Below are 16,232 nucleotides of genomic sequence, written 5' to 3'. Positions count from 1 at the left end.
GCGCGCAACACACCATAAACAAGACTCTACTAGACACGACTCGTAGACACTTCCTAGGACCGAACTGCTCTGATACCACTTTTGTCACGACCCGACTAGGGGCGGTGACGGGGACCCTGGGCTTACCACCGAGCACCACTCATTCTATTACTCATCTGCTCTCATTCATGCATCTTCTGCTCATAACCATGGTAACTATTATCATTTGAAACATATTTACTTTATATACATGAGCCTTTCGGCTATCAAAATAATATACATACATGTATACAATGAGGAACTTGAGAGACCATACTACCCACACTGCGCATCTACGAGCCTCTACTAGAGTACTAGACATATGGACGGGACAGGACCCCGTCTTGCCCAAACATATATATATATATATATATATATATATATATATATATATATATATATATATATATATATATATCAAAAGAATAATCAATGGCACCTCCGGAAAATGGAGTGCTCTTCAAATCAGCTAATAGCTCCTAAGAGTCTGGATCGCCTCCTTGTCTACCTGTGGGCATGAACACAGCGTCTAAAGAAAACAGACGTCAGTACGAACATTGTACTGAGTATGTAAGGCATAAACAATAATGAAACATCAATGAAATGAGAAGGCATCAAATGAGGAGTAATCTGTAACTGACTGTGAGACATAAAAGAACTAATACATGTTGGCTTACTCTCATAATCATCATCATCTCATGTATGCGTAAATATATATAAGTTGCCCGACCATATAGGTACGGTGTGATAATCAATAACATTAGCCTGCGTCCAGGCCTCCCGCGTACGGGGTACCATCTCATGCCGCCCACTAGTGGTGTCTGCCCATGCTATCTAGCCATGGTGTATACACTGCCCGCCTTAGCGGTGACTGCCCGGCCATATAGGCGCGGTGTTAAATCATCATCATAGTATGCTCATCATAATATGCTCATCATAGTATGCTCATAACAATACATGCATAAAGACTCAAGGACAACTATACTTTATCGGGTGACGTAAGGTCGTGATCCCCGATTTCATTATGGAGCATTCATTGACATTCTGCCTCACCTTAAAGGAATTAGCATATAAGGTGAGTGTATACAATAACGACATCAATGGGTTATAGATAGCATCATTAGCTTTATAGGATCATCATATCATGGATTCTAGATTCTTAGACTCAAACTTATCATCATCGTTATCGTACTCATAGTGTATCTATCATTTCATATGGCTATTCATGAACAAGGGCTCTTAGTTTTCTTGAAGATAGGAAATTCATGAAGAAGGAGGAATGTCACGAACCGGCTACGGGCCGTGACGGGTACCCGGGGCTAACCACCGAGCACCATTCGTTCTACTACTCATCTGCTTTCATTCATGCATCATATGCTCATAACCATGGTAATTATTATCCATTGAAACATATTTACTTTATATACATGAGCCTTTCGGCTATCAAAAAAATATACATACATATATATATACAATGAGGAACTTGTGAGACCATACTACCCACACTGCGCATCTACGAGCCTCTACTAGAGTACTAGACATATGGACGGGATGGGACCCCGTCATGCCCAAGACATACATATACCAAAAGAATAATCAATGGCACCTCCGGAAAATGAAGTGCTCTTCAAATCAGCTAGTAGCTTCTACGAGTCTTGATCGCCTCCCTGTCTACTTGTGGGCATGAACACAGCGTCCAAAGAAAACGGACGTCAGTACGAACATTGTCTTGAGTATGAGAGGCATAAACAATAATGATATGTCAATGAAATAAAGGAAGCATCAATAAGGAACATCTGTATTTGACTGTCACATATAAAGGAAATGATGCATGCTGGCTTACTCATAATCATCATCATGTCATATATGCATAAATGTATAAGCTGCCCATTCGTATCGGATCGGTGTGATAATCATTAGCTTTAGCCTACGTCCAGGCCTCCCGCGTCTGGGGTATCATATCATGCCGCCCACTAGTGGTGTCTGCCCATGCCATCTGGCCATGGTGTATACGCTGCCCGCCTTAGCGGTGACTGCCCGACCATATAGGCGCGGTGTTATATCATCATCATAATATGCTCATCGTAGTATGCTCATCATAGTACATGTATAAAGAATCAAGGACAACTATACTTTATCGAGGTGACGTAAGGTCGTGATCCCCCGATTTCATTATGGAGCATTCATTAACATTCTGCCTCACCTTGAAGAAATTAGCATATAAGGTGAGTGTATACCATAAACGACATCATATCATGAACATCTAGAATCTTTAGACTTAAACTCATCATCATCATTATTGAACTCATAGTATGTCTCTCATCTCGTATGGCTTTTCATGAACATAGGCTATTAGTTTTCCGGAATGTAGGAAATTCATGAAGGGGAAGGAAAAGTCATGCTATAGGATTCATGCCATAGAAATAAAGGACTAGCCTCACATCCCTTTTACGCTTAACTAATTTATCGCTTGATCGTTCTCCTTCGATGCTCGCGTTTCTACCTTCAAGAGGATTCACATTAACATTAGTTAATCGGCTATAAGAACATTTTACTATTTCTAGGGAAAATTGGGTAGCATTTCCTTTGTTTCTACTACTTTTCCCTCATTCTATATCAACTCCCAAACGTTCATAACAATATTCACAATATCGCAACAACAATCATCATTTACCTACATTTCCCACAATTCACCATTTTCCTTCAATTTCTCCATAATTATGGTTATAGCTCACTATCACATTTTCTCATGCATAATACTTATTCCATGGTCTAAATGTCATTCATAACATAGTTACAATCACAACATATCGATAATCATGACTCAATCCAAACCTCTACCCATATTTATGACCCATTTTCTACCTCCTTCTACAATCCAAGTGTTTCAACTTTTCAATACCTTAAATAACATGTAAATACCATAAAACTCACCTTGGATGATGGATGAACAACCTTTGAGTGGAACTTCTGTTCTTGCACCAAAACCCTAACTCTCTTCTCTTGAGTTTTCTTGGCTTAGATGAACTTTTAATGGGTTTCATACACTTGATTTCATGGATTTGGTATAGTTGATCATGGTTTTCCCCTAGTTTCTTGTGGATGAATAATGGAGAAAGTTCTAGAGGTTTCTTTGGTGTGGGAGGAGTGGAATGAAATGAAATAAAATGAGGGAGGGGTCCTTATATTAATTCTTAAAATCAGTCCCGACCGAGATATAGGGTACGATCGACGAAGCGTCGATCTGATCGTCGAAGTCGTTAAATTTCCAGTGAGCAGTCTTTCGTTTCCTTTCATTCTATGGTGAGAAGGACGGTCCATCGAACTGATCGACGGAGCCTCGATCTGTTCCGTCGAATGGTCTTCGCTCTAGCTCAATTCTACGGCACAATCGACGAAGCGTCGACCCGTCCGACGGTACAAAGAACGACCGTCGAACCCCCCTTTTCCTGAACTGCAATGAAGTTTTATTCGACGAACTTTTCTCCCTTGCCTCTAACTTCTTAGGAATCTTAATTAGAATTATTAAACATCCCTTCTTACTTGTAGGGACATTATGTACACCTTAAATTATGTTAGTCCCTTCATCGCTCAGCAACCCAAAGTTCCGAGGTGTAACAAGGAAATTCATGCCATAAGATTCATGCCTTAGAAATAAAGGACTAGCCTCACATACCTTTGTTGTTTAACTACTCTATTGCTTGCTCGTTCTCCTTTAATGCTCACGTCTTTACCTTCAAAAGAATTCGCATTAACATTAGCTAAGCGATTATAAGAACGTGCTTACTGAAGCTAAAGAAAATTTGGCAGCATTTCCTTTGTTTACATGATTTCCTCCATATTCCATATCAACTCCCAAACATACGTAACATCATTCATAATATCATAAATAACAATCATCATTTGTCTACATTACCCACATTTCACAATTTCACTTCAATTTCCCATAATCATGGTCATAATTCACTATTACGTTCTTTCACGTATAAGGCTGATTCCAAGTTCTAAATGTCATTCATAATCTACTTACAATCATAGCATATCCATATTCATGATTCATTCCAAACTACTACTTAACGATAGCACTATTCCCACACTTATTACCCATTTTCTATATTCTTCAACAATCCAAGTGGTTCAACTTCTCAATATCTTAAACATCATGAAGATATCATAAAACTTACCTTAGATACTGTAGGAACAAGCCTTGAGTAGCAATACTCTTCTTGCACCAAAAACCCTAACTCACTTCCTTGGAAATTTCTTGGCTTAGATGACTTTAATGGGTTTCATACTCTTGATTCTTGTTGGTTTGATGAAGTTGATCATCAATTTCCTTTGAATTCTTGTGGATGAAATGTATGGAACCTTCTAGAGGTCTTCAGAGAGATGAACGAATGTGCGAAAATGAATTTAATGAAGTGGGAACACATTTATATAATCAGAACTTATTCAGCTCGTTGGGACTTACACGGACACTTGTACGGTCCGTGGAATGTTGTACGGCTCGTACAACTGGTCGTGGATCACCACCAGGAAATCATTATCTCTGCTGGGTATTCCACGGACCAATATACGGTCCGTGGAAAGTTTCACGGTCCGTGAAACATGGCCGTGGAACTCACAGCTTTTTCCGAAGTTGTTCTCGTCGTTTTGTTTGATCTCCAATCCTTATACAACCTTCTTAACACTTGTTTAATACTTCATTAATGATCTAAACATCCCTATAACTCATCCTCAAGACCTAATCAAATAATTCTTAACGCAATAGTTTACGAAACCTTCCCTAAACCTCACTTATACTCCACTTATTCTTATCAATCCTTATTCCATAAATTCATATAGCTCCAAGATCTTAACAAACGCAACCTAAGGCCACTAATTATCCGTCTTATAATCTGAAGAACTTTCTGTCATCCTTAAGCTCGTAGTAGTTCACTCACTATGCGATGACATGAAATTTCCAAGGTGTAACAGAGGTTCATTTTCTTTCCTTGAAGATATCCAATTATTATACCAAAGAACCGCCACATCCCGGAGTCTATAAGATGCCAACTCCACAGATTCAGTATCGGAGGCATGGATGATTCTCAACGTTCTTAGCATCTCATCTATAAAACCTTGTAGGGTTTTGCCCGATTTTGACCCGAAAAATTCTGGAGGATTTAAACTCATGAAATCACAGGCTCTAGCACTACTCGCCCTGTCACCTGGTCATGTACTCTGCCGCTGTGCCTGAGCGGAAACTAGCTGTGTCAACAACTAAATAGCTTTGGTCATTTGTTGACCCGAAGCACCCGGTGGTGGGACTGGAGGCATAGGAGTTGGAGGTGAAGCCCCCTTTTGTTCTTATAGAATAGGCGGAGTGTGGTAGGTATTGGATGGAGCCTCATTATGAGATTCACCTTCTTCTACATTCATCGGCTGCTCCCTTTCCATCCGCCTTTCTGTCGTAGCCCTGCCCTTCTAGGCGGCTGTAGCTATTCTCTTTACCGGCATCGCTGAAATCATAACGCACAATTAGGGAGGAGAAAATCTTATAACATGGCTCTATGGTACGATCTAATAAGAAGAAGAACAGTCATTTTTCCTAAATGCCCTGCAGCCTCTTGCTTATAAGTGTGGCGCGCTTCACACCCATAAACAAGACTCTAGTGGACACTGCTCGTAGACATACTCTAGGACGGAACTGCTCTGATACCACTTTTGTCACGACCCGACTAGGGGGGCCACGATCGGTACCCGTAGCTGACTATGGAGCACCACTCATTACGCTAGTGGTCATGCTCATCCTGGACACATATAATCTCGAAGGCAACACATGCACACACACACACACACACACACACACACACACACACATATATATATATAAGCCCTTACGGCTGCAAAATGATATACAAAATACGATGTAGTCATCATGAGACATCTACTACCCCCACATATGTTTCTACGAGCCTCTACTAGAGTGCTAGACATAAGGACGAGACAGGACCCCGTCGTGCCCAAATATACAAAATAATATCTCAAAAATGGCCCCTCCGGAATAATGGAGTGCTTCTATAAATCTGCTGAGTAGCTCTTAGGAATTCGGGCCACCTCCCTGTCTACCTGTGGGCATGAACACAACGTCCAAAAATAAAGGACGTCAGTACGAACATTGTACTGAGTATGCAAGGCATGAACAATAATAACATATCGAAAAGATGAGGAAACATTATGTAAGGAAACAACCTGTAACTGAATGTCACTTAAGACAGAGTAATGCATGGTAACTTACATCATAAACATCATCGTATCAAGTATGCATATATAAGCTGCCCGACTATATAGGTACGGTGTGATCATCATTAGCCCGTGTCCAGGCCTCCCGTGTCCGGGGTAAACATCTCATGCCGCCCACTAGTGGTGTCTGCCCATGCCATCTAGACATAGTGTATATGCCGCCCGCCTTAGCGATGTCCGCCTGGCTATGTAGGCACTGTGTAAGAACTCAAAGGTAGACTATAACTCTATCGGGGTGACGTAAGGTCGAGGACCCCTGATTCCATTATGGAGTAATCATGATCATCGTGCCTCACCTTGAAGGAACTAGCATTATAGGGTGAGTGTAACAATAATGAGCAACATTAAAGAATCGTATAAGGATCATTAGCTTCGGGAAAATATCATGAACTTTAGAATCTCTAGACTTCGACTCATCATCATCATTATCATACTCATAACATATCTCTTATCTTTATCTCATGAGAAGCTCTTTATAAACATAGACTCATAGTTTCCGGAATGTAAGAAAGTCATGTCATAGGAATCATGCCTTAGAAAGAGAAGGGACTAGCCTCACATATCTTTACGTTTCGCTAAATTTGTCAATTAAGACCTCCCCTCCAATGTTCACAATTCTATATTCAAGAGAATTCGTACTGGGATTAGATAATCGGAAACACACTTAAGCTCAAGCTAAAACTAACGAAAATTTGGCAGCATTTTCTTTGTTTCTACAACTTCCTCCATATGATATAACAGCTCCCAAACATCAATAACAACATTCATAATATCATAATCCACAATTTGACAAGTTCGACATTATCCAATTTCCAAAATTCCCTCTCAAAGTCATTCATAACCATAGCCATAATACAACACCACATTCATCCTCATATAACGCTTCTCCAATATTCTTAATACCATTTATAACAATATTATACTCATAATATATCAAGAGTCATGATTCATGTCCAACCATTATTCGAGAACACCATTATTTCATAATTGAACTCCATATTCTACCTCCTTCCATAATCTAAGTCTTTCAACCATTCAATATTCTAAATAACATGGAATGATCATAAAACTCACCTTTGATTGTGTAGGAATGGGCTTTTGATGAAGGTACTTCACTTGGATAAAACCCTAGTTCGACTTCCAAAGAATTTCTTGACTTCTAGCCACTCTAGAGAGCTTTTTTACACTTGATTTCCTTGGATTGATGAAGTTGATCTTTGATTTGTCTTGAATTTATGTTAATGAAATATGTAGAACCTTCTAGAGTTCTTGAGAGAGGTGGAGAAGTGGAAACAATGAAAAATTAGAAGTGGAAACATATATTTATACTTGGAAATTATTCAGCCTGTCGGGACTTATACGGACCCTTATACGGTCCGTATAAGTGACCGTATTTCACCATCAGGGAAATTCCTTCTTCAGTTGGGTTATACGGACCCTTATACGGACCATATAAAGTTATACAGACCGTATAAGTGGTCGTATAACTCCACTTTTCTGAAATTATTTTCGTCGTTTCGTTTGATCTCCAATCCTTATGGAACCTTCTTAGCACTTGTTTAACACTTCATTAGCGATCTAAGGGGCATCATAACTCTTCCTCAAGACATTACTGAGTCGATGTTAGCTCGGTACTTTGCAAAACCATTCCAAAATACAACGTATACTTCACCTTTCTTAACGAACTTTCTTCTCTTGTTTCAAACGTCTTTGGAATCTTAAGTAGAACTATTAAGTACTACTTCTTACTTGTAGAAACATCATAAAATTCGCACCCTGCATTATTCTATCTACTATACGACGAAATGAAATTTTTTTGAAGTGTAACAGTATGAATCTCTCCTTATTGATATTAGTTTCGGTTTATTTATGGAGATAAAATTATTAAACAGTCTTATAATAAGTTGGCTAGTTGAGAAAGTTGGAAAACATCATGTGGGATGTTTTGTGGAACATAATGATGTTGATAATGATGTTGCTGATGTTGGTATTGTTGTTGTTGTTGTTAGTTGTTGTTGTTGTTGGTTGTTGAATTATGACCTCGGGTTAGGCATATAAACAGGGGAGATGCTGCCCCAATTTCGGCATATTCTAAATGAAATTAAATTAAGGATTTGATATGGGCATATGATTTTGATCCTAATAGTAGTACGAATGGTTTATATTTATATTTACGAGCGTGAAAGGATAAACGTTGAATCGCTAAGAGACCAAAAGGTATGTTAAGGCTAGTCCCTTTTCTTTCCATAGGCATGAATCCTTTCTTGTGTATTCATATATGTTTTCCATAATGTCCTTATCCTCAAAAGCGAGAGATTCATGATTCCAAGAGTTTCTTACGACGCTAAAGATGAGTATACTTTATCAAGATAATGATGAAGATGATAACTCTATTTTGTAGAAGTTCCAAAGCTATGATTTTAATGCTATTATGAGATTAACGAGCTTATTTCCTGATTTTCTTGAATTGCTCATTGTTTTTTATCTCACCTTATGAATTGTTCCTTCGAGGTGAGTTATAGCGATGATGATTATTCCATAATATAATCGGACGTTACCGACCTAACGTCACTCTGATAGAGTTACAGCTTTCACTTGGGCTCTCATGCATGCTTTATAAATATGTATGTAATTTAATAACATCGCGCCACCCAATAGGCGGCTGGGCAGACACACCACTGCAGTGGGCGGCTTACGCCCCGGACACGGGAGGCCCGGACGCGGGCTAATGATTATAACACCGTGCCTAAATGGTCGGGCAATATAACACCGTGCCTATATGGTCGGGAAGTTTACTTACACATATTTACAATGTTATTTTGAAAGAAAAGTTAAAGTTAGCATGCATGATATTTGCCTTATGAGGCAATCAGATGTACATATTATCTCTCTATCTCATGTTATGTTTCATAGAGCCTGTTTGGATGGGCTTATGCCTATAAGCTGCAAACAGCTTATAAGCTAAAAAAAAAATAAGTTGGGGTAGTCTAACTTATTTTTTTGGGCTTATAAGCTGTTTTCAGCTTACAAGCTGTTTTAGATAAGCTAAGTCAAATGGGCCCAATTATTTTTTTTGAGCTTATTTTAAGCACAAAGTGACTTTAAGCTGGCCAGCCAAACACTCAAAAAAGATGAAAATATGTTGTTACTCATGCCTTACATGTCACACCCCAATCTCATCAGGGCATGATGGGCACCAAACCCTTACTTAGAGCTGAGCGAACCCTCTGGTATTAACACAATGAAACTGGACATATATATAAAAAAAATTGGAAATATAATAAAGTACTTTCAGTCAATCCATCGAAATTTGCGAACGATACTCAATTAATCAAAAACCAAGTAAGTCAAACTAACTACATGGTCTCTTTACTCAACACATGACATCTCAACATACTAACCACAGGACACTGTCTGCAAAGTCTCTAAGAGTAAACACCTGAATCATATGAGTCGGGACAGGGTCTCGACATACCTATACACACATATGATAACCATAATGACTCGACACTGCTCTAGGAAGAAAATGGAGTTTGCCAATCCCAGCTAATAGCCAACCACCCTAGCAAAACAATCTGGGACTATGTAGCATGAACATAGCGCCCCTAGGCAAAGGGATGTCAGTACGAACAATGTACCGAGTATGTAAGGCATAAGAACATCAAGTACAGATTAATCATGAAAACTAGTCTCAATATTTGAATGCATCTGTGGCTAACATGTGAGATTATCTGCGTAACTCTATACGACTGAAACTGACTCTGTGGCGTATGATAGGCATAGGTTATAATATAACTGATAGTGCTGTGGAACGTACAACCCGATCCATAGATAATATAATAGTGCCGAGGAACGTACGGCCCGATCCATATATAATATAATAGTGCTGAGGAACGTACGGCCCGATCCATATATAATATAATAGTGCCGAGGAACGTACAACCCGATCCATATATAATATAATAGTGCCGAGGAACGTACGGCCCGATCCATAAATAATATAATAGTGCCGAGGAACTTACGACCCAATCCATATAAAATATAATAGTGCCGAGGAACGTATGGCCCGATCCATATATAAAATAATAGTGCCGAGGAACGTACGGTCCGATCCATATATAATATAATATATATAAATGCATGTAAAACTCGGAAAAGGATACTCTGAACTCCTCTAATGACATAAGAAGCTAGTATGAAAAGTCTTTGGGAGTTATGGACATAAAACATAGGAGGCCAAGGATACAAATATCTCTACACTATCTAAGAATAGAGTCTTTGGAACTCGCTTGCTCACTGTGTTTGTTCATATGATAAGGATCATGCCAAAATGAAAGAAAGGGATAGCCTTAACGTACCTTTGCTACTTTCCAGCTAACCACAGTCCATCTTCGGGTCACGCTAATCTATCAACAATATCAATTTACCAACAATCAATCTAATATATATCCTTATAATCAATCCCTTAAAATTATCTCTATTTTTAACGGAATTTCGACAGCATTTCCTTTATAAACTGGACAACCCCAAAACATCCAATTCAGCTAAATTATCAACAAAAAGAACCATCTCATATAAGCCTCTTTAAACTCAAAACATCAACTCCCAAGGATATACATCAAAATAGCCCTGTATACGCTTTGTATATGATATCTTCATACACTTTATTCTCCCAAATTCAAGAACACCAACTTATCAACAACATCAACAAAAATATCAACATTTATTTTATATCAATATCCAACTAATTCTATCCATTTAATCATACCAAAACAGCCCCCAAGTCATTTGATATCCAAAAATTATAACCGAACTTTCAACGTCATTTTCTTTATTCTAACCTGTCAAATCTATCAATGATCATGCTAAGACCATCATTAACATCTTAAACATACCTTATATGAGCAGAAAATACGAAAAAAACATCCCCCAAGTTCAAGTTTTAGCTTAAAATGACGACGACAACTCATACTACACTTTATCCTTCACGAGCCTCGCGATTCGGGGCCTCGAACTTGATCGAACCCTTGCTTTATATCTCTAAACTCCCCTCACTCTCTCTCTCTACCATGTTCTGGACTCTTTGGTATGAAATGATGATGATAAGGGTTAAAACATCCCATAAATAGCAAGGGAAGTGGGCCTGACCAGACTTGGAGTCGGGTTGGGCCGAGCCCACTGCCCAGCTTGATCTTTCTGTCTTAAAACGTCCATAACGTTTTATCCCTATGTCGTGTGAAGGCCCACAACCTATGGTTGGAAAGATAATTCAATTATCTACAACTTGTAGTTTTGTAATTTTCCCAAAATCCCAAATAATGATGGGTTATGGCCTCCCGAAGTCAGATTACCCGAAAACGTAACTTAAAAATATCTCTTTGGAGAGCTTCCACTTGGATTTGGCTCAAGTGTCCTTCTTGAGTTGTTTTTAACTTCACATATATTGTCCATTTAAATTTTCATATGTCCTTTATAAAAACCCATCTTGTGGGCCCCACCTTAGCTTACGGTTACGAGGGCTATATCTTTTAACGTATCATTCCAATTATACTGTATGAATTCCAAATATCATGCTCATGCTATCCTCATGCTAATACAGTAGAATTTCATCCTTTATACTTGTAATATTTTCTCCTCCTTGAGCTCACATTAAGCCGTCTACAGCCTTAGTAACGCGAAATATTATGGGGTGTAACATTACATAATCAGTACACTGTTTGTACTGACGTCCTTTCTTGTGGACGTTGTGCTCATGCCTGCAGGATCAAGTAGCCAGCCAGATAACCCAGACCAGTAGGATCTCCTCTCAGCTGTAGGTAGTGCGCTCCATTGGTCCGGAGCTGCAGCCCTTTTTGGTATGCTATTTTGATATGTAGATGTATGGGTATGATAAGAGCCTTATCCTGTCTTTCTTACAGTTACATTCCATAGAGGTCTGTAGATAGTTGTATATGGTAGGAGTGTCGTGCAGCTATGTCAGCTATTATTTTCTTATACAACATATGTAGTGGCCTAGTCGGCCTACACTGTTATCCTTGGCACATATGATTGTTTCCATGGATGCACGAGTTATGAGCGTTTGATGCAAAGTTTGTCATTTTAACTTTACGACATACGATCTGGTTTAATTATGAGTTGTGTATGGGCCTAGGGTAATCAGTGAGAAGTAGATACAAGTATAGGAGTGATTGGTCAGTAATGGTCGGGCACTCGTCACGGCTCATTGGTTTGGGTCGTGACAAAAGTGGTATCAGAGCAGTTCGTCCTAGGGTTGGGTGTCCGGTAGAGTCCCGTTTTACGGTATGAAGCCGGCCACCGTTATAAACAGGAGGCTGCAGGACATTTAGGAATCATTGACCTTTCCTTTTATCTTAGATCGTGCGAAAGAGCCAGAGTCTAGGAAAGATCGTTTCTGACCCTCTTTCCCTATAGGTGGGAGCAGTTGATGAGAGATGAAGAGATCGACTTCAGATAGTGGGGGTGCCAGGAAGGGCCCCAGGATGGATTCGGGACCCCAGATTCCAGGACCAAGCAGGAGAATTCCTAGCTATTCTATTGAGACAGACCCTTCCGAGGATCCCGAGATGATCCCCCAGAGTTCCTAACTTCCATAGAGGAGGACCCATCGGAAGATTGGTATGAGACGGACCTGTCTGAGGGTTCGTATGAGACGCTGGTAGAGAAGGCTCCCGTGGTTGTACCAGAGTTGACCCCTCCAGCTTCTCCTATGGTGGCGCATTATGTTAAGGTGGCCACGCTTGCGAGTGTTACCGATTATTCTAGCCCTTTATCTTAGCCTTCAGTAAATTAGGAGTTGCCAGGATATTCGTACCTCTTGATTTCGAATTGGAAAGATGGGGAGGGCTAGACCAGTAGATGGCGGGAGGACGATGAGGAGGATACTTCACTTTACAGCCCTCCAGACTAGGAGCAGGACAGGCCGACTGCAGGTATATGAGTCTTTTATTGAAATTTCTTATGTGTACAACTTTTGCAGGATATCATTAATAGTTGACAAATGGGAATTTGAAAGGAACGGATAACCAAAGTATTTATAGGTAACTGTGACTAAGATGTTTTTGGCTACCACTAGCAATCTTAAAATGTGGAATGGAAGACAGTCGTGTGTGTTGATTGATGGTTATTATTGAGAGTTTCGAGGGCTAAACCAGCATTTGCTCGGTCCAGAGAATAAGAGACCTTTCTAATCCGGAGGGAGATGCACTACACAATTTTTATTGGGATCCGTTAGAACTCTAAATTGTTTTAGGTCATGTGACAAGGGCCATGCAGCAGGATGGATGCGATCATACCAGCACTAACGCACCGGATCCCATCAGAACTCCGAAGTTAAGCGTGCATGAGCGAGAGTAGTACTAGGATGGGTGACCCCCCTAGGAAGTGTGCTAAAAGGTTCTACAGATCCAAACCCAAGAGAAGGATGAGGAACTAGAGTAGCTTAAGGGAAATTAGAGGCGTGTGAACTCACGGTTAGAGACTCTAAATGAGTGCGAGAGATAAGGTGGACCGACTTGGCAAAGAAAGAGAAGACGTATTGCAGCTACAGAATTAGGACGAATTTAAGTAGTATTGGGGATACTTTGTAAGTAAGATATTAAGAAAAGGTGTACACGATATCTTAAGCATGGTTATGTTAATCAGTAGGTGTGCCCCGATAGTCGATGTTGCGATATGTTAAAGGTACAGATTGAACAGGGTATTGGAGTTCAAGTGGCAAGTGTTATAGGGCAAGTTGACATTATATTCTCTAAAGATCAGGGTTGGATGAACCTGATGCAATACACCAGGGAAAAGAAGAAGTGGGTATACAAGAGAAGGAAGATTAGGATGCTCTGAGAAAGGAGAAGTGTCAGCAAGGGAAGTATCTTGCTAAAACAGGCCAAGTAAAGCTTCCGAGAAAAAAATCAGGATGACGGTAACAATAAAGAACCATTCGGATGAATTTCAAAAATAAGTATAGGGAAAGGACGGAGCATGACAGTGTGGAACAAAAGACGAGTGTACGGAGTTCGAAATCAGATTTGGACAAGTGGGACTGAAGGGTAGTAACAACGAATAGGAATGTAAATTGGGAAAGAACAAGCAGGTTTTGTGAGGATGCTAAGGGGTTCCGGATCTTGAGGATCATTCGAAGAGCTAAATGTGCAGTCATACTGACACGATCACCTCGCAAACGAAAAAGCCTCCCTAAAGGATGATCTAGGAATATAATGGATTTGCACTTCTAAAGGGATATTCTACAAACTTCAGGGTCAATATTATAAGATGACAAGGGGAGAAGAGTATTTAGGAGTAAAGGAACTCAAACCCCTGAGGACGAAAGTAAGAAGAGTACACTAACGGATTTGTTGAAAGAAGTCAAATAATCGCTAAGGACCGAAGGGAGGATAATAAGACAATAAATCTGGCCAAGAGGCAGAATATTAGTGACGCGGGATAAGAACCTTAATAACGAGTATAGAAATTGATTATAAAGGAAATAAAATGATGCATGGAGCATATTTGTAAATATAAGCCAGCGGCAGAGAGAAAGATGAAGGTTCGACAAAAGGTGAAAAAGAGAGAGTATATTCTGTGAGGATTTCACGATAAGAACAAAAAGTGGTATAACACTGGAAATACTATAATGCATAGAGATGATGAATATAAGTAGTTAAGGAGAATTATGGACAAATGGACTAAGTGAATAAATGGACGAGTCGTGGAAATGGATGATGGGGAATATGAACCGTTAATGGTATAATATAGATGTAAATCGGAATTGCAAACCCAGAGCAAGAAGAGTTTTAAGGGTGTTGAGGAGCAAGGTATAATTGGATGCTCCATAAAGGAGCTTAATGAGTTCCGCTGTCCCCATCAATCATTAGACCAGGGAACTACTAGTCATAAAAGGTAGAAGAGGAAAAACAATGAAGGAGGTACCTGTAGTAGATCTGATATGTATGAGCATTTGATTTGATACCAGACTTCATTTAGCAGAAAGGAAAATAGGCCAAACCATGCGATGAAAGGAATTTTGAAATTATAAAGAACCGAGAAATGGTAGGATCGTTAAGGTAGACCAAGTGATTATCAACGATGATTAATATTAAAAGGCTACTGGTATATAAGAATATGCTTAAAAAGGGGGGAAGGAGTAGACTTAGTTCTGACATTCATAAAATTACAAAGAAAGAAGCGTATTAGCGCAAAGAAGCCAAAGTTTGAGATTTACTGATATGTCAAGAATGTATCAGGAGAAAGCAGAAACAAATTGGAAATGAGTATATTATGGGGTAGGTATGGAAAAGAAAGTATGATAGAAAGTAAGGGGATTAACAAGTCAGAAAGAATGATTCTATTTAATGTGAGATATGATGGCTCAGGGAATAGGTCGAATCGCACGTATCGGAGAAATCTAGATCGCATCTAAATATGCGGTGGTACATTCTGAAGGATAACAAAGAAGAAAAATGAAATGAATACCAAGGACAATTGAGGTACGGCAAAAGGGGATCTTAGTGCCAGAAGAAGTGAGAATCTAAACAAAAGGGTAATTATAGGCAGTGCGGCGGTTTCCAAAAGATAAAGGCTATGGGCTTATGTGTAGTAAGATTGCAGTATCGACAAGGATTAGAAAGTATCTCACAAGTTGTCAGCGTTGCCGAATACGAGAGCACATATTATAGAACTATATGAACAATCATCTCGAAGAAATGGCCAATAAAAATGATGTAAGGGCAGCAATGGAAAGTTAACAAAGAACAAAGGCTAATTGAATGATCACTGGTACGAGGAAATCAAGAGTGAGCATACTCATGTTGGGAGGAATTCGTGGTAAAGTAAGAGTTTACCTTAGTTTTATACTTATAGGTCTATATCGCAAAATTTGAGGAGAAAAGGGTAAAGGAAAAGTTCCAATATGAGTT

General features: G+C 39.5%; 1 pseudogene; it reads left to right on the top strand.

Annotated features, from left to right (window-relative positions):
• The first annotated feature begins 13,602 nt into the window (after window positions 1-13,602).
• LOC132604834 (5S ribosomal RNA) lies at window positions 13,603-13,721 on the top strand (annotated as a pseudogene).
• The last annotated feature ends 2,511 nt before the right edge of the window (window positions 13,722-16,232 follow it).

This window comes from Lycium barbarum, chromosome 7 (assembly GCF_019175385.1).
Source record: "Lycium barbarum isolate Lr01 chromosome 7, ASM1917538v2, whole genome shotgun sequence".
Taxonomy (NCBI): Eukaryota; Viridiplantae; Streptophyta; class Magnoliopsida; order Solanales; family Solanaceae; genus Lycium; species Lycium barbarum.
The sequence above is the reverse complement of the archived record's forward strand: the minus strand, read 5'-3'. Positions and strand labels throughout refer to the sequence as shown.